The following is a 23,267-nucleotide window of genomic DNA, read 5'->3' as shown; positions in this document are numbered from 1 at the left end:
GAGTGTCTGCCGTGTGGTTCTGGCGTAGCCGGCAGGTGATTTTGGCGTGTCCAGCAGGTGGTTCCGGCGAGCTCGGCAGGTGGTACCGGCGTGTCCAGAACACGGTTCTGGCACGTCTGAGAGATGGTTCTGGCATGCCAGGCAGGTGATTCCGGAATGTCCGGCATGTGGTTCTGGCACCTCAGAGAGCTGGTTCCGGCATGCCCGGCAGGTGGTTCCGGAGTGTCTGCCGAGTGGTTCTGGCGTAGCCGGCAGGTGATTTCGGCGTGTCCAGTAAGTGGTTCTGGGGAGTGGAGCAGGTGGTTCCGGCATAGTCGGCAGGTGGTTCCGGCGTGTCCGGCACATGGTTCTGGCACGTCTGAGAGGTGGTTCCGGCATGCCCGGCAGGTGATTCCAGAGTGTTCGCCACGTGGTTCTGGCGTACCCGGAAGGTGATTTTGGCGTGTCTGGCAGGTGTTTCTTGCAAGTCGAGCATGTGGCTCAGGCATGCTCAGCAGGTGCTTCCAGCGTGTCCGGCACGTGGTTCTGGTGTGTCTGAGAGCTGGTTCTGGCATGTCCGGAAGATGATTCCGGAGTGTCCACCAAGTGGCTCTGGCATACCCGGCAGGTGATTTTGGGGTGTCAGGTAGGTGGTTCCGGTGAGTCGAGTAGGTGGTTCCGGCGTGCTCAGCAGGTGGTTCAGGCGGGTCTGGCAGGTGGTTTCGGTCTGTTAGGGCTGTGGTTCCGGCATCTCAGGCACATGGTTCTGGCACGTTTGAGAGGTGGTTCCGGCAGGCCCGACAGGTGTTTCCATGGTGTTCGCCAAGTGGTTCTGGCATAGCTGGAAGGTGATGTTGGCGTGACCGGCAGGTGGTTCCAGCCAGCCCGGCAGGTGATTCCGGAGTGTCCGGCATGTGGTTCTGGCACCACTGAGAGGTGGTTCCGGAATGCCTGACATGTGATTCCGGAGTGTCTGCCGAGTGGTTCTGGCGTAGCCGGCAGGTGATTTTGGCATGTCCAGCAGGTGGTTCCGGCGAGCTCGGCACGTGGTACCGGCGTGTCCGGAACATGGTTCTGGTACGTCTGTTAGGTGGTTCCGGCATGCCCGGCAGGTGATTCCGGAGTCTCCGGCATGTGGTTCTGGCACCCCTGAGAGGTGGTTCCGGCATGCCCGGCAGGTGGTTCTGGAGTGTCTTCCGAGTGGTTCTGGCATACCCGGCAGGTGCTTCCGGCGTCTCCAGCACTTGGTTCTGGTGTGTCTGAGAGCTGGTTCCGGCATGTCCGGCAGATGATTCCGGAGTGTCCGCCAAGTGGTTCTGGCATACCCAGCAGGTGATTTTGGCGTTTCAGGGAGGTGGTACCGGTGAGTCGAGCAGGTGGTTCCGGCATGCTCAGCAGGTGGTTCAGGCGGTTCTGGCAGGTGGTATGCGTCTGTTCGGGGTGTGGTTCCAGCATCTCATGAACACGTTTCTGGCACGTCTGAGATGTGGTTCCAGCCGGCCCGACAGGTGTTTCCGCAGTGTCCGCCAAGCGGTTCTGGCGTAGTTGGCAGGTGATTTTGGCATGACCGGCAGGTGGTTCCAGCAAGCCTGGCAGGTGATTCCAAAGTGTTCACCAACTGGTTGTGGCGTAGCCGGCAGGTGATTTTTGCGTGATCGGCAGGTGGTTCTGGCGAGTCGAGCAGGTGGTTCCGGCGTGCTCGGCTGGTGCTTCCGGGATCATTGGCACGGGGTTCTGGCATGTCTGAGAGGTGGTTCCTGCATGCCCGGCAAGTGATTCCGGAGTGTTCGCCAAGTGGTTCTGGCATAGTCGGCAGGTGATTTTGGCATGTCCAGCAGGTGGTTCAGGCGAGTTGAGCAGGTGGTTCCAACGAGCTTGCTAGGTGCTTCCGGTGTCTCCGGCACGTGTTTCTGGCACATCTGACAGGTGGTTCCGGCATGCCCGAAAGGTGATTCCGGTCTGTCCGGTAGGTGGTTCCAGCCTGCACGGCATGTGGTTGTGGTACGTCTCAGAGGTGGCTGCGCATGCCCAACAGGTGATTCCGGACTGTCCGCCACATGGTTCTGGCATGTCTGAGAGGTGGTTCCGGCCGGCCCGACAGGTGTTTCCACAGTGTCCGCCAAGTGGTACTGGCGTAGTTGGCATGTGGTTTTGGCATGACCGGCAGGTGGTTCCAGCAAGCCCGGCAGGTGATTCCGAAGTGTTCCCCAACTGGTTGTGGCGTAGCCGGCAGGTGATTTCTGCGTGTCCGGCAAGTGGTTCTGGCGAGTCGAGCAGGTGGTTCCGGCGTGCTCGGCAGGTGCTTCCGGGGTCATTGTCACGGGGTTCTGGCATGTCTGAGAGGTGGTTCCTGCATGTCCGGCAAGTGATTCCGGAGTGTTCGCCAAGTGGTTCTGGCATAGTCGGCAGGTGATTTTGGCATGTCCGGCAGGTGGTTCTGGCGAGTCGAGCAGGTGGTTCCGGCGTGCTCGGCAGGTGCTTCCGGGATCATTGGCACGTGGTTCTGGCATATCTGAGAGGTGGTTCCGGCATGCCCGGCAGATGATTCCGGAGTGTTCGCCAAGTGTTTCCGGCGTAGCCGGCAGGTGATTTTGCATGTCCAGCGGTCGTTCCGGCGGGTCGAGTCGGTGGTTCCGGCGTGTCCGGCAGGTGTTTCCGGTCTGCCCGGCAGGTGGTTCTGTGGTGTCCGGCACGAGGTTCAGTCTGAGAGGCTGTGCCGGCATGCCCCTCACGTGATTCCGGCTTGTCCCCAAAGTGGTGCTGGTGTAGCGGGCAGGTGATTTTGGCGTGTGCGGCAGGTGATTCAGGCGAGTTGAGCAGGTGGTTGCGACGTGCTCGGCAGGTGCTTCCGGCGTCTCCGGCACGTGTTTCTGGCACATCTGACTGGTGGTTCCGGCATGCCAAAAGTTGATTCCGGTCTGTCCGGTAGGTGGTTCCGGCGTGCACGGCATGTGGTTCTGGTGCGTCTCAGAGGTGGTTGCGTATGCCCAACAGGTGATTCCAGACTGTCCGCCACGTGCTTCTGGCACGTCTGAGAGGTGGTTCCAACATGCCCGGCAGGTCATTTCGGAGAGTCGTCCAAGTGGTTCTGGCATAGCCCGCAGGTGATTTTGGCTTGTCCGGCAGGTGGTTCGGCCGTGCTCGGCAGGTGGTTCAGGCATGGCCGTCACGTGGTTCCAGTCTGTCCAGGACGTGTTTCCAGCTTCTACAGCAGGTGGTTCTGGTACGTCTGAGAGGTGGTTCCGCCATGGCTGGCAGGTGATCCCGGACTGTCCCCCAGGTGGTTCTGGCATAGCCAGCAGTTGATATTGGACTGTCCGGCAGGTGGTTCCAGAGAGTCGAACAGGTGGCTCCGGCGTTCTTGGCAGGTGGTTCCGGTCTGTCCGGTAGGTGTTTCCGGCGTGTCTGGCACGTGCACCCGGCGCGTCTGAGAGGTGGTTCCGGCATGCGCGGCAGGTGATTCCGTAGTGTCCTCCAGGTGTTTCTGGCATACACGGCAGGTGATTTTGGCGTTTCCGGCAGGTGTTTCTGGCGAGTCGAGCAGGTGGCTCCGGCATGCTCGGCAGGTGCTTCCGGCGTCTCCGGCACGTGGTTCTGGTGTGTCTGAGAGCTGGTTCGGGCATGTCCGGCAGATGATTCCGGAGTGTCCGCCAAGTGGTTCTGGCATACCCGGCTGGTGATTTGGGCATGTCAGGTAGGTGGTTCCGGCGAGTCGAGCAGGTGGCTCCGGCGTGCTCGGCAGGTTGTTCAGACGGGTCTGGCAGGTGTTTTCCGTCTGTTCGGGGTGTGGTTCCAGCATCTCATGCACATGGTTCTGGCACGTCTGAGATGTGGTTCCGGCCGGCCCAACAGGTGTTTCCACAGTGTCCGCCAAGTGGTACTGGCGTAGTTGGCAGGTGATTTTGGCATGACCGGCAGGTAGTTCCAGCAAGCCCGGCAGGTGATTCCGAAGTGTTCCCCAACTGGTTGTGGCGTAGCCGGCAGGTGATTTTTGCGTGTCCGGCAGGTGGTTCTGGCGAGTCGAGCAGGTGGTTCCGGCGTGCTCGGCAGGTGCTTCCGGGGTCATTGGCACGTGGTTCTGGCATATCTGAGAGGTGGTTCCGGCATGCCCGGCAGGTGATTCCGGAGTGTTCGCCAAGTGTTTGCGGCGTAGCCGGCAGGTGATTTTGCATGTCCAGCGGTCGTTCCGGCGGGTCGAGCCGGTGGTTCCGGCGTGTCCGGCAGGTGGTTCCGGTCTGTCCGGCAGGTGGTTCTGTGGTGTCCGGCATGAGGTTCAGTCTGAGAGGCTGTGCCGGCATGCCCCTCACGTGATTCCGGCTTGTCCCCGAAGTGGTGCTGGTGTAGCGGGCAGGTGATTTTGGCGTGTCCGGCAGGTGGTTCAGGCGAGTTGAGCACGTGGTTCCGGCGTGCTCGGCTGGTGCTTCCGGGGTCATTGGCACGGGGTTCTGGCATGTCTGAGAGGTGGTTCCTGCATGCCCGGCAAGTGATTCCGGATTGTTCGCCAAGTGGTTCTGGCATAGTCGGCAGGTGATTTTGGCATGTCCGGCAGGTGGTTCAGGCGAGTTGAGCAGGTGGTTCCAACGTGCTTGGCAGGTGCTTCCGGCGTCTCCGGCACGTGTTTCTGGCACATCTGACAGGTGGTTCCGGCATGCCCGAAAGGTGATTCCGGTCTGTCCGGTAGGTGGTTCCAGCCTGCACGGCATGTGGTTCTGGTACGTCTCAGAGGTGGTTGCGCATGCCCAACAGGTGATTCCGGACTGTCCGCCACATGGTTCTGGCACGTCTGAGAGGTGGTTCCGGCATGCCCGGCAGGTCATCCCAGAGAGTCCTCCAAGTGGTTCTGGCATAACACGCAGGTGATTTTGGCGTGTCTGGCAGGTTGTTCCGTTGTGCTTGGCAGGTGGTTCAGGCTTGGCCGGCAGGTGGTTCCAGACTGTCCAGGACGTGTTTCCAGCTTCTCCGGCAGGTGGTTCTGGTACGTGTGAGAGGTGGTTCCGCCATGGCTGGCAGGTGATCCCGGACCGTCCCCCAGGTGGTTCTGGCATAGCCAGCAGTTAATATTGGCCTGTCCGGCAGGTGGTTCCAGCCAGTCGAACAGGTGGCTCCGGCGTGCTCGGCAGGTGGTTCCGGTCTGTCCGCTAGGTGATTCCGGCGTGTCCGGCACGTGCTTCCGGCACGTCTGAGAGGTGGTTCCGGCATGCGCGACAGGTGATTTCGGAGTGTCCGCCAGGTGGTTCTGGCGTACCCGGCAGGTGATTTTGGCGTGTCCGGCAGGTGTTTCTGGCGAGTCGAGCAGGTGGCTCCGGCATGCTCGGCAGGTGCTTCCGGCGTCTCCGGCACGTGGTTCTGGTGTGTCTGAGAGCTGGTTCCGGCATGTCCGGCAGATGATTCCGGAGTGTCCACCAAGTGGTTCTGGCATACCCGGCTGGTGATTTGGGCATGTCAGGTAGGTGGTTCCGGCGAGTCGAGCAGGTGGCTCCGGCGTGCTCGGCAGGTTGTTCAGACGGGTCTGGCAGGTGTTTTCCGTCTGTTCGGGGTGTGGTTCCAGCATCTCATGCACATGGTTCTGGCACGTCTGAGATGTGGTTCCGGCCGGCCCAACAGGTGTTTCCACAGTGTCCGCCAAGTGGTACTGGCGTAGTTGGCAGGTGATTTTGGCATGACAGGCAGGTAGTTCCAGCAAGCACGGCAGGTGATTCCGAAGTGTTCCCCAACTGGTTGTGGCGTAGCCGGCAGGTGATTTTTGCGTGTCCGGCAGGTGGTTCTGGCGAGTCGAGCAGGTGGTTCCGGCGTGCTCGGCAGGTGCTTCCGGGGTCATTGGCACGTGGTTCTGGCATATCTGAGAGGTGGTTCCGGCATGCCCGGCAGGTGATTCCGGAGTGTTCGCCAAGTGTTTGCGGCGTAGCCGGCAGGTGATTTTGCATGTCCAGCGGTCGTTCCGGCGGGTCGAGCCGGTGGTTCCGGCGTGTCCGGCAGGTGGTTCCGGTCTGTCCGGCAGGTGGTTCTGTGGTGTCCGGCACGAGGTTCAGTCTGAGAGGCTGTGCCGGCATGCCCCTCACGTGATTCCGGCTTGTCCCCGAAGTGGTGCTGGTGTAGCGGGCAGGTGATTTTGGCGTGTCCGGCAGGTGGTTCAGGCGAGTTGAGCACGTGGTTCCGGCGTGCTCGGCTGGTGCTTCCGGGGTCATTGGCACGGGGTTCTGGCATGTCTGAGAGGTGGTTCCTGCATGCCCGGCAAGTGATTCCGGAGTGTTCGCCAAGTGGTTCTCGCATAGTCGGCAGGTGATTTTGGCATGTCCGGCAGGTGGTTCAGGCGAGTTGAGCAGGTGGTTCCAATGTGCTTGGCAGGTGCTTCCGGCGTCTCCGGCACGTGTTTCTGGCACATCTGACAGGTGGTTCCGGCATGCCCGAAAGGTGATTCCGGTCTGTCCGGTAGGTGGTTCCAGCCTGCACGGCATGTGGTTCTGGTACGTCTCAGAGGTGGTTGCGCATGCCCAACAGGTGATTCCGGACTGTCCGCCACATGGTTCTGGCACGTCTGAGAGGTGGTTCCGGCATGCCCGGCAGGTCATCCCAGAGAGTCCTCCAAGTGGTTCTGGCATAACACGCAGGTGATTTTGGCGTGTCTGGCAGGTTGTTCCGTTGTGCTTGGCAGGTGGTTCAGGCTTGGCCGGCAGGTGGTTCCAGACTGTCCAGGACGTGTTTCCAGCTTCTCCGGCAGGTGGTTCTGGTACGTGTGAGAGGTGGTTCCGCCATGGCTGGCAGGTGATCCCGGACCGTCCCCCAGGTGGTTCTGGCATAGCCAGCAGTTAATATTGGCCTGTCCGGCAGGTGGTTCCAGCCAGTCGAACAGGTGGCTCCGGCGTGCTCGGCAGGTGGTTCCGGTCTGTCCGCTAGGTGATTCCGGCGTGTCCGGCACGTGCTTCCGGCACTTCTGAGAGGTGGGTCCGGCATGCGCGACAGGTGATTTCGGAGTGTCCGCCAGGTGGTTCTGGCGTACCCGGCAGGTGATTTTGGCGTGTCCGGCAGGTGTTTCTGGCGAGTCGAGCAGGTGGCTCCGGCATGCTCGGCAGGTGCTTCCGGCGTCTCCGGCACGTGGTTCTGGTGTGTCTGAGAGCTGGTTCCGGCATGTCCGGCAGATGATTCCGGAGTGTCCGCCAAGTGGTTCTGGCATACCCGGCTGGTGATTTGGGCATGTCAGGTAGGTGGATCCGGCGAGTCGAGCAGGTGGCTCCGGCGTGCTCGGCAGGTTGTTCAGACGGGTCTGGCAGGTGTTTTCCGTCTGTTCGGGGTGTGGTTCCAGCATCTCATGCACATGGTTCTGGCACGTGTGAGATGTGGTTCCGGCCGGCCCGACAGGTGTTTCCACAGTGTCCGCCAAGTGGTACTGGCGTAGTTGGCAGGTGATTTTGGCATGACCGGCAGGTGGTTCCAGCAAGCCCGGCAGGTGATTCCGAAGTGTTCCCCAACTGGTTGTGGCGTAGCCGGCAGGTGATTTTTGCGTGTCCGGCAGGTGGTTCTGGCGAGTCGAGCAGGTGGTTCCGGCGTGCTCGGCAGGTGCTTCCGGGGTCATTGGCACGTGGTTCTGGCATATCTGAGAGGAGGTTCCGGCATGCCCGGCAGGTGATTCCGGAGTGTTCGCCAAGTCTTACCGGCGTAGCCGGCAGGTGATTTTGCATGTCCAGCGGTCGTTCCGGCGGGTCGAGCCGGTGGTTCCGGCGTGTCCGGCAGGTGGTTCCGGTCTGTCCGGCAGGTGGTTCTGTGGTGTCCGGCACGAGGTTCAGTCTGAGAGGCTGTGCCGCCATGCCCCTCACGTGATTCCTGCTTGTCCCCGAAGTGGTGCTGGTCTAGCGGGCAGGTGATTTTGGCGTGTCCGGCAGGTGGTTCAGGCGAGTTGAGCGGGTGGTTGCGACGTGCTCGCCTGGTGCTTCCGGCTTCTCCAGCACGTGTTTCTGGCACATCTGACTGGTGGTTCCGGCATGCCCAAAAGTGGATTCCGGTCTGTCCGGTAGGTGGTTCCGGCGTGCACGGCACGTGGTTCTGGTACGTCCCAGAGGTGGTTGCGTATGCCCAACAGGTGATTCCGGACTGTCCGCCACGTGCTTCTGGCACGTCTGAGAGGTGGTTCCTACATGCCCGGCAGGTCATTTCGGAGAGTCGTCCAAGTGGTTCTGGCGTAGCCCGCTGGTGATTTTGGCGTGTCCGGCAGGTGGTTCCGCCATGCTCGGCAGGTGGTTCAGGCATGGCCGTCACGTGGTTCCAGTCTGTCCAGGACGTGTTTCCAGCTTCTCCGGCAGGTGGTTCTGGTACGTCTGAGAGGTGGTTCCGCCATGGCTGGCAGGTGATCCCGGACTGTCCCCCAGGTGGTTCTGTCATAGCCAGCAGTTAATATTGGCCTGTCCGGCAGGTGGTTCCAGCCAGTCGAACAGGTGGCTCCGGCGTGCTCGGCAGGTGGTTCCGGTCTGTCCGCTAGGTGATTCCGGCGTGTCCGGCACGTGCTTCCGGCACGTCTGAGAGGTGGTTCCGGCATGCGCGACAGGTGATTTCGGAGTGTCCGCCAGGTGGTTCTGGCGTACCCGGCAGGTGATTTTGGCGTGTCCGGCAGGAGTTTCTGGCGAGTCGAGCAGGTGGCTCTGGCATGCTCGGCAGGTGCTTCCGGCGTCTCCGGCATGTGGTTCTGGTGTGTCTGAGAGCTGGTTCCGGCATGTCCGGCAGATGATTCCGGAGTGTCCGCCAAGTGGTTCTGGCATACCCGGCTGGTGATTTGGGCCTGTCAGGTAGGTGGTTCCGGCGAGTCGAGCAGGTGGCTCCGGCGTGCTCGGCAGGTTGTTCAGACGGGTCTGGCAGGTGTTTTCCGTCTGTTCGGGGTGTGGTTCCAGCATCTCATGCACATGGTTCTGGCACGTGTGAGATGTGGTTCCGGCCGGCCCGACAGGTGTTTCCACAGTGTCCGCCAAGTGGTACTGGCGTAGTTGGCAGGTGATTTTGGCATGACCGGCAGGTGGTTCCAGCAAGCCCGGCAGGTGATTCCGAAGTGTTCCCCAACTGGTTGTGGCGTAGCCGGCAGGTGATTTTTGCGTGTCCGGCAGGTGGTTCTGGCGAGTCGAGCAGGTGGTTCCGGCGTGCTCGGCAGGTGCTTCCGGGGTCATTGGCACGTGGTTCTGGCTTATCTGAGAGGTGGTTCCGGCATGCCCGGCAGGTGATTCCGGAGTGTTCGAGAAGTGTTTCCGGCGTAGCCGGCAGGTGATTTTGCATGTCCAGCGGTCGTTCCGGCGGGTCGAGCCGGTGGTTCCGGCGTGTCCGGCAGGTGGTTCCGGTCTGTCCGGCAGGTGGTTCTGTGGTGTCCGGCACGAGGTTCAGTCTGAGAGGCTGTGCCGGCATGCCCCTCACGTGATTCCGGCTTGTCCCCGAAGTGGTGCTGGTGTAGCGGGCAGGTGATTTTGGCGTGTCTGGCAGGTGGTTCAGGCGAGTTGAGCAGGTGGTTCCGGCGTGCTCGGCTGGTGCTTCCGGGGTCATTGGCACGGGGTTCTGGCATGTCTGAGAGGTGGTTCCTGCATTCCCGGCAAGTGATTCCGGAGTGTTCGCCAAGTGGTTCTGGCATAGTCGGCAGGTGATTTTGGCATGTCCGGCAGGTGGTTCAGGCGAGTTGAGCAGGTGGTTGCGACGTGCTCGGCAGGTGCTTCCGGCGTCTCCGGCACGTGTTTCTGGCACATCTGACTGGTGGTTCCGGCATGCCCAAAAGTTGATTCCGGTCTGTCCGGTAGGTGGTTCCGGCGTGCACGGCACGTGGTTCTGGTACGTGTCAGAGGTGCTTGCGTATGCCCAACTGGTGATTCCGGACTGTCCGCCACGTGCTTCTGGCACCTCTGAGAGGTGGTTCCGGAATGCCTGACATGTGATTCCGGAGTGTCTGCCGAGTGGTTCTTGCATAGCCAGCAACTGATTTTGGCGTGTCAAGTAGGTGGTTCTGGGGAGTGGATCAGCTGGTTCCGGTATACTCGGCAGGTGGTACCGGCGTGTCCGTAACATGGTTCTGGCAAGTCTGAGAGGCGGTTCCAGCATGTCCGTCAGGTGATTCCGGAGTGTTCGCCAAGTGGTTCTGGCGTAGCCGGCGGGTGATTTTGCATGTCCGGCGGTGGTTCCGGCGAGTCGAGACGTTGGTTCCAGCGTGTCCGGCAGGTGGTTCCCGTCTGTCCAGCAGGTGGTTCTGGGGTGTCCGGCACGAGGTTCTGGCACGTCTGAGAGGTTGTGTCGGCATGCACGTCACGTGATTCCGGCTTGTCCACCAAGTGGTTCTGGTGTAGCGGGCAGGTGATTTTGGCATGTCCGGCAGGTGTGACCGGTGAGTCAAGCAGGTGGTTCCGGCGAGTGTTTCCTGTGTTTCCGGTCTGTCCGGGAGATGGTTCCGGCCTGTCCGGCACGTGCTTCTGGCACTTCGGAGAGGTTGTGCTGGCATGCCCGGCAGGTGATTCTGGAGTGTCCGCCAAGTGGTTCTTTCGTAGCCGGCAGGTGATTTTGGTGTGACCGGCAGGTGGTTCTGGCGAGTCAAGCAGGTGGTCCCGGCGTGTCCGGCAGGTGGTTCCGGTCTGTCCTGGAGGTGGTTCCGGAGTGTCTGCCGAGTGGTTCTGGCATAGCCGGCAGGTGATTTTGGCGTGTCCAGCAGGTGGTTCTGGGGAGTGGAGCAGGTGGTTCCGGCATACTCGGCAGGTGGTTGCGGCGTGTCCGGCACATGGTTCTGGCACGTCTGAGAGGTGGATCCGGCATGCCCGGCAGGTGATCCCGGAGAGTCCTCCAAGTGGTTCTGGCGTACCCCGCAGGTGTTTCTGATGTGTCCGGCAGGTGGCTCTGGTGAGTCGAGCAGTTGGTTCCGGCGTGCTCGGCAGGTGGTTCCGGCAGGTCCGGCAGGTGTCTTCCGTCTGTCCATGACGTGGTTCCGGCATGCCCGCAAGGTGATTCTGGAGTGTCCACCAAGTAGTTTTGCCGTAGCCGGCATACGATTTTGGCCTGTGAGGCAGGTGGTTCCGGCATGTCCAGCATGTGGTTCCGGCGAGCTCGGCAGGTGGTACCGGCGTGTCTGGAACATGGTTTTGGCACGTCTGAGAGATGGTTCTGGCATGCCCGGCAGGTGATTCCGGAGGGTCCGGCATGTGGTTCTGGCACCTCTGAGAGGTGGTTCCGGCATGCCCGGCAGGTGGTTCCTGAGTGTCTGCCGAGTGGTTCTGGCGTAGCCGGCAGGTGATTTTGGCGTGTCCAGCTGGTGGTTCTGGGGAGTGGAGCAGGTGGTTCCGGCATACTCGGCAGGTGGTACCGGCGTGTCCAGAACATTTTTCTGGCAAGTCTGAGAGGTGGTTCCGGCATGCCCGGCAGGTGAAGCGGAGTGTTCGCCAAGTGGTTCTGGCGTAGCCGGCAGGTGATTTTGGCGTGTCCGGCAGGTGGTTCTGGCGAGTCGAGCAGGTGGTTCCGGTGTGCTCGGCAGGTGCTTCCGGGGTCATTGGCACGTGGTTCTGGCATATCTGAGAGGTGGTTCAGGCATACCCGGCTGGTGATTTTGGCATGTCAGGTAGGTGGTTCCGGCAAGTCGAGCAGGTGGCTCCGGCGTGCTCGGCAGGTTGTTCAGACGGGTCTGGCAGGTGTTTTCCGTCTGTTCGGGGTGTGGTTCCAGCATCTCATGCACATGGTTCTGGCACGTCTGAGATGTGGTTCCGGCCGGCCCGACAGGTGTTTCCACAGTGTCCGCCAAGTGGTACTGGCGTAGTTGGCAGGTGATTTTGGCATGACCGGCAGGTGGTTCCAGCAAGCCCGGCAGGTGATTCCGAAGTGTTCCCCAACTGGTTGTGGCGTAGCCGGCAGGTGATTTCTGCGTGTCCGGCAGGTGGTTCTGGCGAGTCGAGCAGGTGGTTCCGGCGTGCTCGGCAGGTGCTTCCGGGGTCATTGGCACGTGGTTCTGGCATATCTGAGAGGTGGTTCCGGCATGCCCGGCAGGTGATTCCGGAGTGTTCGCCAAGTGTTTCCGGCGTAGCCGGCAGGTGATTTTGCATGTCCAGCGGTCGTTCCGGCGGGTCTAGCCGGTGGTTCCGGCGTGTCCGGCAGGTGTTTCCGGTCTGTCCGGCAGGTGGTTCTGTGGTGTCCGGCACGAGGTTCAGTCTGAGAGGCTGTGCCGGCATGCCCCTCACGTGATTCCGGCTTGTCCCCGAAGTGGTGCTGGTGTAGCGGGCAGGTGATTTTGGCGTGTCCGGCAGGTGGTTCAGGCGAGTTGAGCAGGTGGTTGCGACGTCCTCGGCAGGTGCTTCCGGCATCTCCGGCACGTGTTTCTGGCACATCTGACTGGTGGTTCCGGCATGCCCAAAAGTTGATTCCGGTCTGTCCGGTAGGTGGTTCCGGCGTGCACGGCACGTGGTTCTGGTACGTGTCAGAGGTGGTTGCGTATGCGCAACAGGTGATTCCGGACTGTCCGCCACGTGCTTCTGGCACGTCTGAGAGGTGGTTCCAACATGCCCGGCAGGTCATTTCGGAGAGTCGTCCAAGTGGTTCTGGCGTAGCCCGCAGGTGATTTTGGCGTGTCCGGCAGGTGGTTCAGGCATGGCCGTCACGTGGTTCCAGTCTGTCCAGGACGTGTTTCCAGCTTCTCCGGCAGGTGGTTCTGGTACGTCTGAGAGGTGGTTCCGCCATGGCTGGCAGGTGATCCCGGACTGTCCCCCAGGTGGTTCTGGCATAGCCAGCAGTTGATATTGGCCTGTCCGGCAGGTGGTTCCAGCGAGTCGAACAGGTGGCTCCGACGTTCTTGGCAGGTGGTTCCGGTCTGTCCGGTAGGTGTTTCCGGCGTGTCTGGCACGTGCTTCCGGCACGTCTGAGAGGTGGTTCCGGCATGCGCGGCAGGTGATTCCGGAGTGTCCGCCAGGTGGTTCTGGCATACCCGGCAGGTGATTTTGGCGTGTCCGGCAGGTGTTTCTGGCGAGTCGAGCAGGTGGCTCCGGCATGCTCGGCAGGTGCTTCCGGCGTCTCCGGCACTTGGTTCTGGTGTGTCTGAGAGCTGGTTCCGGCATGTCCGGCAGATGATTCCGGAGTGTCCGCCACGTGGTTCTGGCATACCCAGCAGGTGATTTTGGTGTCTCAGGGAGGTGGTACCGGTGAGTCGAGCAGGTGTTTCCGGCGTGCTCAGCAGGTGGTTCAAGCGGTTCTGGCAGGTGGTATCCGTCTGTTCGGGGTGTGGTTCCAGCATCTCATGAACACGTTTCTGGCACGTCTGAGATGTGGTTCCAGCCGGCCCGACAGGTGTTTCCGCAGTGTCCGCCAAGCGGTTCTGGCGTAGTTGGCAGGTGATTTTGGCATGACTGGCAGGTGGTTCCAGCAAGCCTGGCAGGTGATTCCAAAGTGTTCACCAACTGGTTGTGGCGTAGCCGGCAGGTGATTTTTGCGTGATCGGCAGGTGGTTCTGGCGAGTCGAGCAGGTGGTTCCGGCGTGCTCGGCTGGTGCTTCCGGGGTCATTGGCACGGGGTTCTGGCATGTCTGAGAGGTGGTTCCTGCATGCCCGGCAAGTGATTCCGGATTGTTCGCCAAGTGGTTCTGGCATAGTCGGCAGGTGATTTTGGCATGTCCGGCAGGTGGTTCAGGCGAGTTGAGCAGGTGGTTCCAACGTGCTTGGCAGGTGCTTCCGGCGTCTCCGGCACGTGTTTCTGGCACATCTGACAGGTGGTTCCGGCATGCCCGAAAGGTGATTCCGGTCTGTCCGGTAGGTGGTTCCAGCCTGCACGGCATGTGGTTCTGGTACGTCTCAGAGGTGGTTGCGCATGCCCAACAGGTGATTCCGGACTGTCCGCCACATGGTTCTGGCACGTCTGAGAGGTGGTTCCGGCATGCCCGGCAGGTCATCCCAGAGAGTCCTCCAAGTGGTTCTGGCATAACACGCAGGTGATTTTGGCGTGTCTAGCAGGTTGTTCCGTTGTGCTTGGCAGGTGGTTCAGGCTTGGCCGGCAGGTGGTTCCAGACTGTCCAGGACGTGTTTCCAGCTTCTCCGGCAGGTGGTTATGGTACGTCTGAGAGGTGGTTCCGCCATGGCTGGCAGGCGATTCCGGACCGTCCCCCAGGTGGTTCTGGCATAGCCAGCAGTTGATATTGGCCTGTCCGGCAGGTGGTTCCAGCGAGTCGAACAGGTGGCTCCGGCGTGCTCGGCAGGTGGTTCCGGTCTGTCCAGTAGGTGATTCCGGCATGTCCGACACGTGCTTCCGGCACGTCTGAGAGGTGGTTCCGGCATGCGCGACAGGTGATTTTGGAGTGTCCGCCAGGTGGTTCTGGCGTACCCGGCAGGTGATTTTGGCGTGTCCGGCAGGTGTTTCTGGCGAGTCGAGCAGGTGGCTCCGGCATGCCTCGGCAGGTGCTTCCGGCGTCTCCGGCACGTGGTTCTGGTGTGTCTGAGATCTGGTTCCGGCATGTCCGGCAGATGATTCCAGAGTGTCCGCCAAGTGGTTCTGGCATACCCGGCTGGTGATTTGGGCATGTCAGGTAGGTGGTTCCGGCGAGTCGAGCAGGTCGCTCCGGCGTGCTCGGCAGGTTGTTCAGACGGGTCTGGCAGGTGTTTTCTGTCTGTTCGGGGTGTGGTTCCAGCATCTCATGCACATGGTTCTGGCACGTGTGAGATGTGGTTCCGGCCGGCCCGACAGGTGTTTCCACAGTGTCCGCCAAGTGGTACTGGCGTAGTTGGCAGGTGATTTTGGCATGACCGGCAGGTGGTTCCAGCAAGCCCGGCAGGTGATTCCGAAGTGTTCCCCAACTGGTTGTGGCGTAGCCGGAAGGTGATTTTTGCGTGTCCGGCAGGTGGTTCTGGCGAGTCGAGCAGGTGGTTCCGGCGTGCTCGGCAGGTGCTTCCGGGGTCATTGGCACGTGGTTCTGGCATATCTGAGAGGTGGTTCCGGCATGCCCGGCAGGTGATTCCGGAGTGTTCGCCAAGTGTTTCCGGCGTAGCCGGCAGGTGATTTTGCATGTCCAGCGGTCGTTCCGGCGGGTCGAGCCGGTGGTTCCGGCGTGTCCGGCAGGTGGTTCCGGTCTGTCCGGCAGGTGGTTCTGTGGTGTCCGGCACGAGGTTCAGTCTGAGAGGCTGTGCCGGCATGCCCCTCACGTGATTCCGGCTTGTCCCCGAAGTGGTGCTGGTGTAGCGGGCAGGTGATTTTGGCGTGTCCGGCAGGTGGTTCAGGCGAGTTGAGCAGGTGGTTGCGACGTGCTCGGCGGGTGCTTCTGGCGTCTCCGGCACGTGTTTCTGGCACATCTGACTGGTGGTTCCGGCATTCCCAAAAGTTGATTCCGGTCTCTCCGGTAGGTGGTTCCGGCGTGCACGGCACGTGGTTCTGGTACGTGTCAGAGGTGGTTGCGTATGCCCAACAGGTGATTCCGGACTGTCCGCCACGTGCTTCTGGCACGTCTGAGAGGTGGTTCCAACATGCCCGGCAGGTCATTTCGGAGAGTCGTCCAAGTGGTTCTGGCGTAGCCCGCAGGTGATTTTGGCGTGTCCGGCAGGTGGTTCCGCCGTGCTCGGCAGGTGGTTCAGGCATGGCCGTCACGTGGTTCCAGTCTGTCCAGGACGTGTTTCCAGCTTCTCCGGCAGGTGGTTCTGGTACGTCTGAGAGGTGGTTCCGCCATGGCTGGCAGGTGATCCCGGACTGTCCCCCAGGTGGTTCTGGCATAGCCAGCAGTTGATATTGGCCTGTCCGGCAGGTGGTTCCAGCGAGTCGAACAGGTGGCTCCGACGTTCTTGGCAGGTGGTTCCGGTCTGTCCGGTAGGTGTTTCCGGCGTGTCTGGCACGTGCTTCCGGCACGTCTGAGAGGTGGTTCCGGCATGCGCGGCAGGTGATTCCGGAGTGTCCGCCAGGTGGTTCTGGCATACCCGGCAGGTGATTTTGGCGTGTCCGGCAGGTGTTTCTGGCGAGTCGAGCAGGTGGCTCCGGCATGCTCGGCAGGTGCTTCCGGCGTCTCCGGCACTTGGTTCTGGTGTGTCTGAGAGCTGGTTCCGGCATGTCCGGCAGATGATTCCGGAGTGTCCGCCACGTGGTTCTGGCATACCCAGCAGGTGATTTTGGCGTGTCAGGGAGGTGGTACCGGTGAGTCGAGCAGGTGTTTCCGGCGTGCTCAGCAGGTGGTTCAAGCGGTTCTGGCAGGTGGTATCCGTCTGTTCGGGGTGTGGTTCCAGCATCTCATGAACACGTTTCTGGCACGTCTGAGATGTGGTTCCAGCCGGCCCGACAGGTGTTTCCGCAGTGTCCGCCAAGCGGTTCTGGCGTAGTTGGCAGGTGATTTTGGCATGACTGGCAGGTGGTTCCAGCAAGCCTGGCAGGTGATTCCAAAGTGTTCACCAACTGGTTGTGGCGTAGCCGGCAGGTGATTTTTGCGTGATCGGCAGGTGGTTCTGGCGAGTCGAGCAGGTGGTTCCGGCGTGCTCGGCTGGTGCTTCCGGGGTCATTGGCACGGGGTTCTGGCATGTCTGAGAGGTGGTTCCTGCATGCCCGGCAAGTGATTCCGGATTGTTCGCCAAGTGGTTCTGGCATAGTCGGCAGGTGATTTTGGCATGTCCGGCAGGTGGTTCAGGCGAGTTGAGCAGGTGGTTCCAACGTGCTTGGCAGGTGCTTCCGGCGTCTCCGGCACGTGTTTCTGGCACATCTGACAGGTGGTTCCGGCATGCCCGAAAGGTGATTCCGGTCTGTCCGGTAGGTGGTTCCAGCCTGCACGGCATGTGGTTCTGGTACGTCTCAGAGGTGGTTGCGCATGCCCAACAGGTGATTCCGGACTGTCCGCCACATGGTTCTGGCACGTCTGAGAGGTGGTTCCGGCATGCCCGGCAGGTCATCCCAGAGAGTCCTCCAAGTGGTTCTGGCATAACACGCAGGTGATTTTGGCGTGTCTGGCAGGTTGTTCCGTTGTGCTTGGCAGGTGGTTCAGGCTTGGCCGGCAGGTGGTTCCAGACTGTCCAGGACGTGTTTCCAGCTTCTCCGGCAGGTGGTTATGGTACGTCTGAGAGGTGGTTCCGCCATGGCTGGCAGGCGATTCCGGACCGTCCCCCAGGTGGTTCTGGCATAGCCAGCAGTTGATATTGGCCTGTCCGGCAGGTGGTTCCAGCGAGTCGAACAGGTGGCTCCGGCGTTCTTGGCAGGTGGTTCCGGTCTGTCCGGTAGGTGATTCCGGCGTGTCTGGGACGTGCTTCCGGCACGTCTGAGAGGTGGTTCCGGCATGCGCGACAGGTGATTTTGGAGTGTCCGCCAGGTGGTTCTGGCGTACCCGGCAGGTGATTTTGGCGTGTCCGGCAGGTGTTTCTGGCGAGTCGAGCAGGTGGCTCCGGCATGCCTCGGCAGGTGCTTCCGGCGTCTCCGGCACGTGGTTCTGGTGTGTCTGAGATCTGGTTCCGGCATGTCCGGCAGATGATTCCAGAGTGTCCGCCAAGTGGTTCTGGCATACCCGGCTGGTGATTTGGGCATGTCAGGTAGGTGGTTCCGGCGAGTTGAGCAGGTGGCTCCGGCGTGCTCGGCAGGTTGTTCAGACGGGTCTGGCAGGTGTTTTCCGTCTGTTCGGGGTGTGGTTCCAGCAGCTCATGCACATGGTTCTGGCACGTCTGAGATGTGGTTCCGGCCGGCCCGACAGGTGTTTCCACAGTGTCCTCCAAGTGGTACTGGCGTAGTTGGCAGGTGATTTTGGCATGACCGGCAGGTGTTTCCAGCAAGCCCGGCAGGTGATTCCGAAGTGTTCCCCAACTGGTTGTGGCGTAGCCGGCAGGTGATTTTTGCGTGTCCGGCAGGTGGTTCTGGCGAGTCGAGCAGGTGGTTCCGGCGTGCTCGGCAGGTGCTTCCGGGGTCATTGGCACGTGGTTCTGGCATATCTGAGAGGTGGTTCCGGCATGCCCGGCAGGTGATTCCGGAGTGTTCGCCAAGTGTTTCCGGCGTAGCCGGCAGGTGATTTTGCATGTCCAGCGGTCGTTCCGGCGGGTCGAGCCGGTGGTTCCGGCGTGTCCGGCAGGTGGTTCCGGTCTGTCCGGCAGGTGGTTCTGTGGTGTCCGGCACGAGGTTCAGTCTGAGAGGCTGTGCCGGCATGCCCCTCACGTGATTCCGGCTTGTCCCCGAAGTGGTGCTGGTGTAGCGGGCAGGTGATTTTGGCGTGTCCGGCAGGTGGTTCAGGCGAGTTGAGCAGGTGGTTGCGACGTGCTCGGCAGGTGCTTCCGGCGTCTCCGGCACGTGTTTCTGGCACATCTGACTGGTGGTTCCGGCATGCCCAAAAGTTGATTCCGGTCTGTCCGGTAGGTGGTTCCGGTGTGCACGGCACGTGGTTCTGGTACGTGTCAGAGGTGCTTGCGTATGCCCAACAGGTGATTCCGGACTGTCCGCCACGTGCTTCTGGCACCTCTGAGAGGTGGTTCCGGAATGCCTGACATGTGATTCCGGAGTGTCTGCCGAGTGGTTCTTGCATAGCCAGCAACTGATTTTGGCGTGTCAAGTAGGTGGTTCTGGGGAGTGGATCAGCTGGTTCCGGTATACTCGGCAGGTGGTACCGGCGTGTCCGTAACATGGTTCTGGCAAGTCTGAGAGGCGGTTCCAGCATGTCCGTCAGGTGATTCCGGAGTGTTCGCCAAGTGGTTCTGGCGTAGCCGGCGGGTGATTTTGCATGTCCGGCGGTGGTTCCGGCGAGTCGAGACGTTGGTTCCAGCGTGTCCGGCAGGTGGTTCCCGTCTGTCCAGCAGGTGGTTCTGGGGTGTCCGGCACGAGGTTCTGGCACGTCTGAGAGGTTGTGTCGGCATGCACGTCACGTGATTCCGGCTTGTCCACCAAGTGGTTCTGGTGTAGCGGGCAGGTGATTTTGGCATGTCCGGCAGGTGTGACCGGTGAGTCAAGCAGGTGGTTCCGGCGAGTGTTTCCTGTGTTTCCGGTCTGTCCGGGAGATGGTTCCGGCCTGTCCGGCACGTGCTTCTGGCACTTCGGAGAGGTTGTGCTGGCATGCCCGGCAGGTGATTCTGGAGTGTCCGCCAAGTGGTTCTTTCGTAGCCGGCAGGTGATTTTGGTGTGACCGGCAGGTGGTTCTGGCGAGTCAAGCAGGTGGTCCCGGCGTGTCCGGCAGGTGGTTCCGGTCTGTCCTGGAGGTGGTTCCGGAGTGTCTGCCGAGTGGTTCTGGCATAGCCGGCAGGTGATTTTGGCGTGTCCAGCAGGTGGTTCTGGGGAGTGGAGCAGGTGGTTCCGGCATACTCGGCAGGTGGTTGCGGCGTGTCCGGCACATGGTTCTGGCACGTCTGAGAGGTGGATCCGGCATGCCCGGCAGGTGATCCCGGAGAGTCCTCCAAGTGGTTCTGGCGTACCCTGCAGGTGTTTCTGATGTGTCCGGCAGGTGGCTCTGGTGAGTCGAGCAGTTGGTTCCGGCGTGCTCGGCAGGTGGTTCCGGCAGGTCCGGCAGGTGTCTTCCGTCTGTCCATGACGTGGTTCCGGCATGCCCGCAAGGTGATTCTGGAGTGTCCACCAAGTAGTTTTGCCGTAGCCGGCATACGATTTTGGCCTGTGAGGCAGGTGGTTCCGGCATGTCCAGCATGTGGTTCCGGCGAGCTCGGCAGGTGGTACCGGCGTGTCTGGAACATGGTTTTGGCACGTCTGAGAGATGGTTCTGGCATGCCCGGCAGGTGATTCCGGAGTGTCCGGGATGTGGTTCTGGCACCTCTGAGAGGTGGTTCCGGAATGCCTGACATGTGATTCCAGAGTGTCTGCCAAGTGGTTCTGGCGTAGCCGGCAGGTGATTTTGGCGTGTCCAGCAGGTGGTTCCGGCGAGCTCGGCAGGTGGTACCGGCGTGTCCGGAACATGGTTCTGGCACGTCTGAGAGATGGTTCTGGCATGCCCGGCAGGTGATTCCGGAGGGTCCGGCATGTGGTTCTGCACCTCTGAGAGGTGGTTCCGGCATGCCCGGCAGGTGGTTCCTAAGTGTCTGCCGAGTGGTTCTGGCGTAGCCGGCAGGTGATTTTGGCGTGTCCAGCTGGTGGTTCTGGGGAGTGGAGCAGGTGGTTCCGGCATACTCGGCAGGTGGTACCGGCGTGTCCAGAACATTTTTCTGGCAAGTCTGAGAGGTGGTTCCGGCATGCCCGGCAGGTGAAGCGGAGTGTTCGCCAAGTGGTTCTGGCGTAGCCGGCAGGTGATTTTGGCGTGTCCGGCAGGTGGTTCTGTCGAGTCGAGCAGGTGGTTCCGGTGTGCTCGGCAGGTGCTTCCGGGGTCATTGGCACGTGGTTCTGGCATATCTGAGAGGTGGTTCAGGCATACCCGGCTGGTGATTTTGGCATGTCAGGTAGGTGGTTCCGGCGAGTCGAGCAGGTGGCTCCGGCGTGCTCGGCAGGTTGTTCAGACGGGTCTGGCAGGTGTTTTCCGTCTGTTCGGGGTGTGGTTCCAGCATCTCATGCACATGGTTCTGGCACGTCTGAGATGTGGTTCCGGCCGGCCCGACAGGTGTTTCCACAGTGTCCGCCAAGTGGTACTGGCGTAGTTGGCAGGTGATTTTGGCATGACCGGCAGGTGGTTCCAGCAAGCCCGGCAGGTGATTCCGAAGTGTTCCCCAACTGGTTGTGGCGTAGCCGGCAGGTGATTTCTGCGTGTCCGGCAGGTGGTTCTGGCGAGTCGAGCAGGTGGTTCCGGCGTGCTCGGCAGGTGCTTCCGGGGTCATTGGCACGTGGTTCTGGCATATCTGAGAGGTGGTTCCGGCATGCCCGGCAGGTGATTCCGGAGTGTTCGCCAAGTGTTTCCGGCGTAGCCGGCAGGTGATTTTGCATGTCCAGCGGTCGTTCCGGCGGGTCTAGCCGGTGGTTCCGGCGTGTCCGGCAGGTGTTTCCGGTCTGTCCGGCAGGTGGTTCTGTGGTGTCCGGCACGAGGTTCAGTCTGAGAGGCTGTGCCGGCATGCCCCTCACGTGATTCCGGCTTGTCCCCGAAGTGGTGCTGGTGTAGCGGGCAGGTGATTTTGGCGTGTCCGGCAGGTGGTTCAGGCGAGTTGAGCAGGTGGTTGCGACGTCCTCGGCAGGTGCTTCCGGCATCTCCGGCACGTGTTTCTGGCACATCTGACTGGTGGTTCCGGCATGCCCAAAAGTTGATTCCGGTCTGTCCGGTAGGTGGTTCCGGCGTGCACGGCACGTGGTTCTGGTACGTGTCAGAGGTGGTTGCGTATGCCCAACAGGTGATTCCGGACTGTCCGCCACGTGCTTCTGACACGTCTGAGAGGTGGTTCCAACATGCCTGGCAGGTCATTTCGGAGAGTCGTCCAAGTGGTTCTGGCGTAGCCCGCAGGTGATTTTGGCGTGTCCGGCAGGTGGTTCCGCCGTGCTCGGCAGGTGGTTCAGGCATGGTCGTCACGTGGTTCCAGTCTGTCCAGGACGTGTTTCCAGCTTCTCCGGCAGGTGGTTCTGGTACGTCTGAGAGGTGGTTCCGCCATGGCTGGCAGGTGATCCCGGACTGTCCCCCAGGTGGTTCTGGCATAGCCAGCAGTTGATATTGGCCTGTCCGGCAGGTGGTTCCAGCGAGTCAAACAGGTGGCTCCGGCGTTCTTGGCAGGTGGTTCCGGTCTGTCCGGTAGGTGTTTCCGGCGTGTCTGGCACGTGCTTCTGGCACGTCTGAGAGGTGGTTCCGGCATGCGCGGCAGGTGATTCCATAGTGTCCGCCAGGTGGTTCTGGCATACCCGGCACGTGATTTTGGCGTGTCCGGCAGGTGTTTCTGGCGAGTCGAGCAGGTGGCTCCGGCATGCTCGGCAGGTGCTTCCGGCGTCTGCGGCACTTGGTTCTGGTGTGTCTGAGAGCTGGTTCCGGCATGTCCGGCAGATGATTCCGGAGTTTCCGCCAAGTGGTTCTGGCATACCCAGCAGGTGATTTTGGCGTGTCAGGGAGGTGGTACCGGTTAGTCGAGCAGGGGGTTCCGGCGTGCTCAGCAGGTGGTTCAGGCGTTTCTGGCAGGTGGTATCCGTCTGTTCGGGGTGTGGTTCCAGCATCTCATGAACACGTTTCTGGCACGTCTGAGATGTGGTTCCGGCCGGCCCGACAGGTGTTTCCACAGTGTACGCCAAGTGGTACTGGCGTAGTTGGCAGGTGATTTTGGCATTACCGGCAGGTGGTTCCAGCAAGCCCGGCAGGTGATTCCGAAGTGTTCCCCAACTGGTGGTGGCGTAGTCGGCAGGTGATTTATGCGTGTCCGGCAGGTGGTTCAGGCGAGTTGAGCAGGTGGTTCCGGCGTGCTCGGCTGGTGCTTCCGGGGTCATTGGCACGGGGTTCTGGCATGTCTGAGAGGTGGTTCCTGCATGCCCGGCAAGTGATTCCGGAGTGTTCGCCAAGTGGTTCTGGCATAGTCGGCAGGTGATTTTGGCATGTCCGGCAGGTGGTTCAGGCGAGTTGAGCAGGTGGTTCCAACGTGCTTGGCAGGTGCTTCCGGCGTCTCCGGCACGTGTTTCTGGCACATCTGACAGGTGGTTCCGGCATGCCCGAAAGGTGATTCCGGTCTGTCCGGTAGGTGGTTCCAGCCTGCACGGCATGTGGTTCTGGTACGTCTCAGAGGTGGTTGCGCATGCCCAACAGGTGATTCCGGACTGTCCGCCACATGGTTCTGGCACGTCTGAGAGGTGGTTCCGGCATGCCCGGCAGGTCATCCCAGAGAGTCCTCCAAGTGGTTCTGGCATAACACGCAGGTGATTTTGGCGTGTCTGGCAGGTTGTTCCGTTGTGCTTGGCAGGTGGTTCAGGCTTGGCCGGCAGGTGGTTCCAGACTGTCCAGGACGTGTTTCCAGCTTCTCCGGCAGGTGGTTATGGTACGTCTGAGAGGTGGTTCCGCCATGGCTGGCAGGCGATTCCGGACCGTCCCCCAGGTGGTTCTGGCATAGCCAGCAGTTGATATTGGCCTGTCCGGCAGGTGGTTCCAGCGAGTCGAACAGGTGGCTCCGGCGTGCTCGGCAGGTGGTTCCGGTCTGTCCAGTAGGTGATTCCGGCATGTCCGACACGTGCTTCCGGCACGTCTGAGAGGTGGTTCCGGCATGCGCGACAGGTGATTTTGGAGTGTCCGCCAGGTGGTTCTGGCGTACCCGGCAGGTGATTTTGGCGTGTCCGGCAGGTGTTTCTGGCGAGTCGAGCAGGTGGCTCCGGCATGCCTCGGCAGGTGCTTCCGGCGTCTCCGGCACGTGGTTCTGGTGTGTCTGAGATCTGGTTCCGGCATGTCCGGCAGATGATTCCAGAGTGTCCGCCAAGTGGTTCTGGCATACCCGGCTGGTGATTTGGGCATGTCAGGTAGGTGGTTCCGGCGAGTCGAGCAGGTGGCTCCGGCGTGC

Source organism: Equus caballus, chromosome 26, assembly GCF_041296265.1.
Source record: "Equus caballus isolate H_3958 breed thoroughbred chromosome 26, TB-T2T, whole genome shotgun sequence".
Classification (NCBI taxonomy): domain Eukaryota; kingdom Metazoa; phylum Chordata; class Mammalia; order Perissodactyla; family Equidae; genus Equus; species Equus caballus.
The sequence above is the reverse complement of the archived record's forward strand: the minus strand, read 5'-3'. Positions refer to the sequence as shown.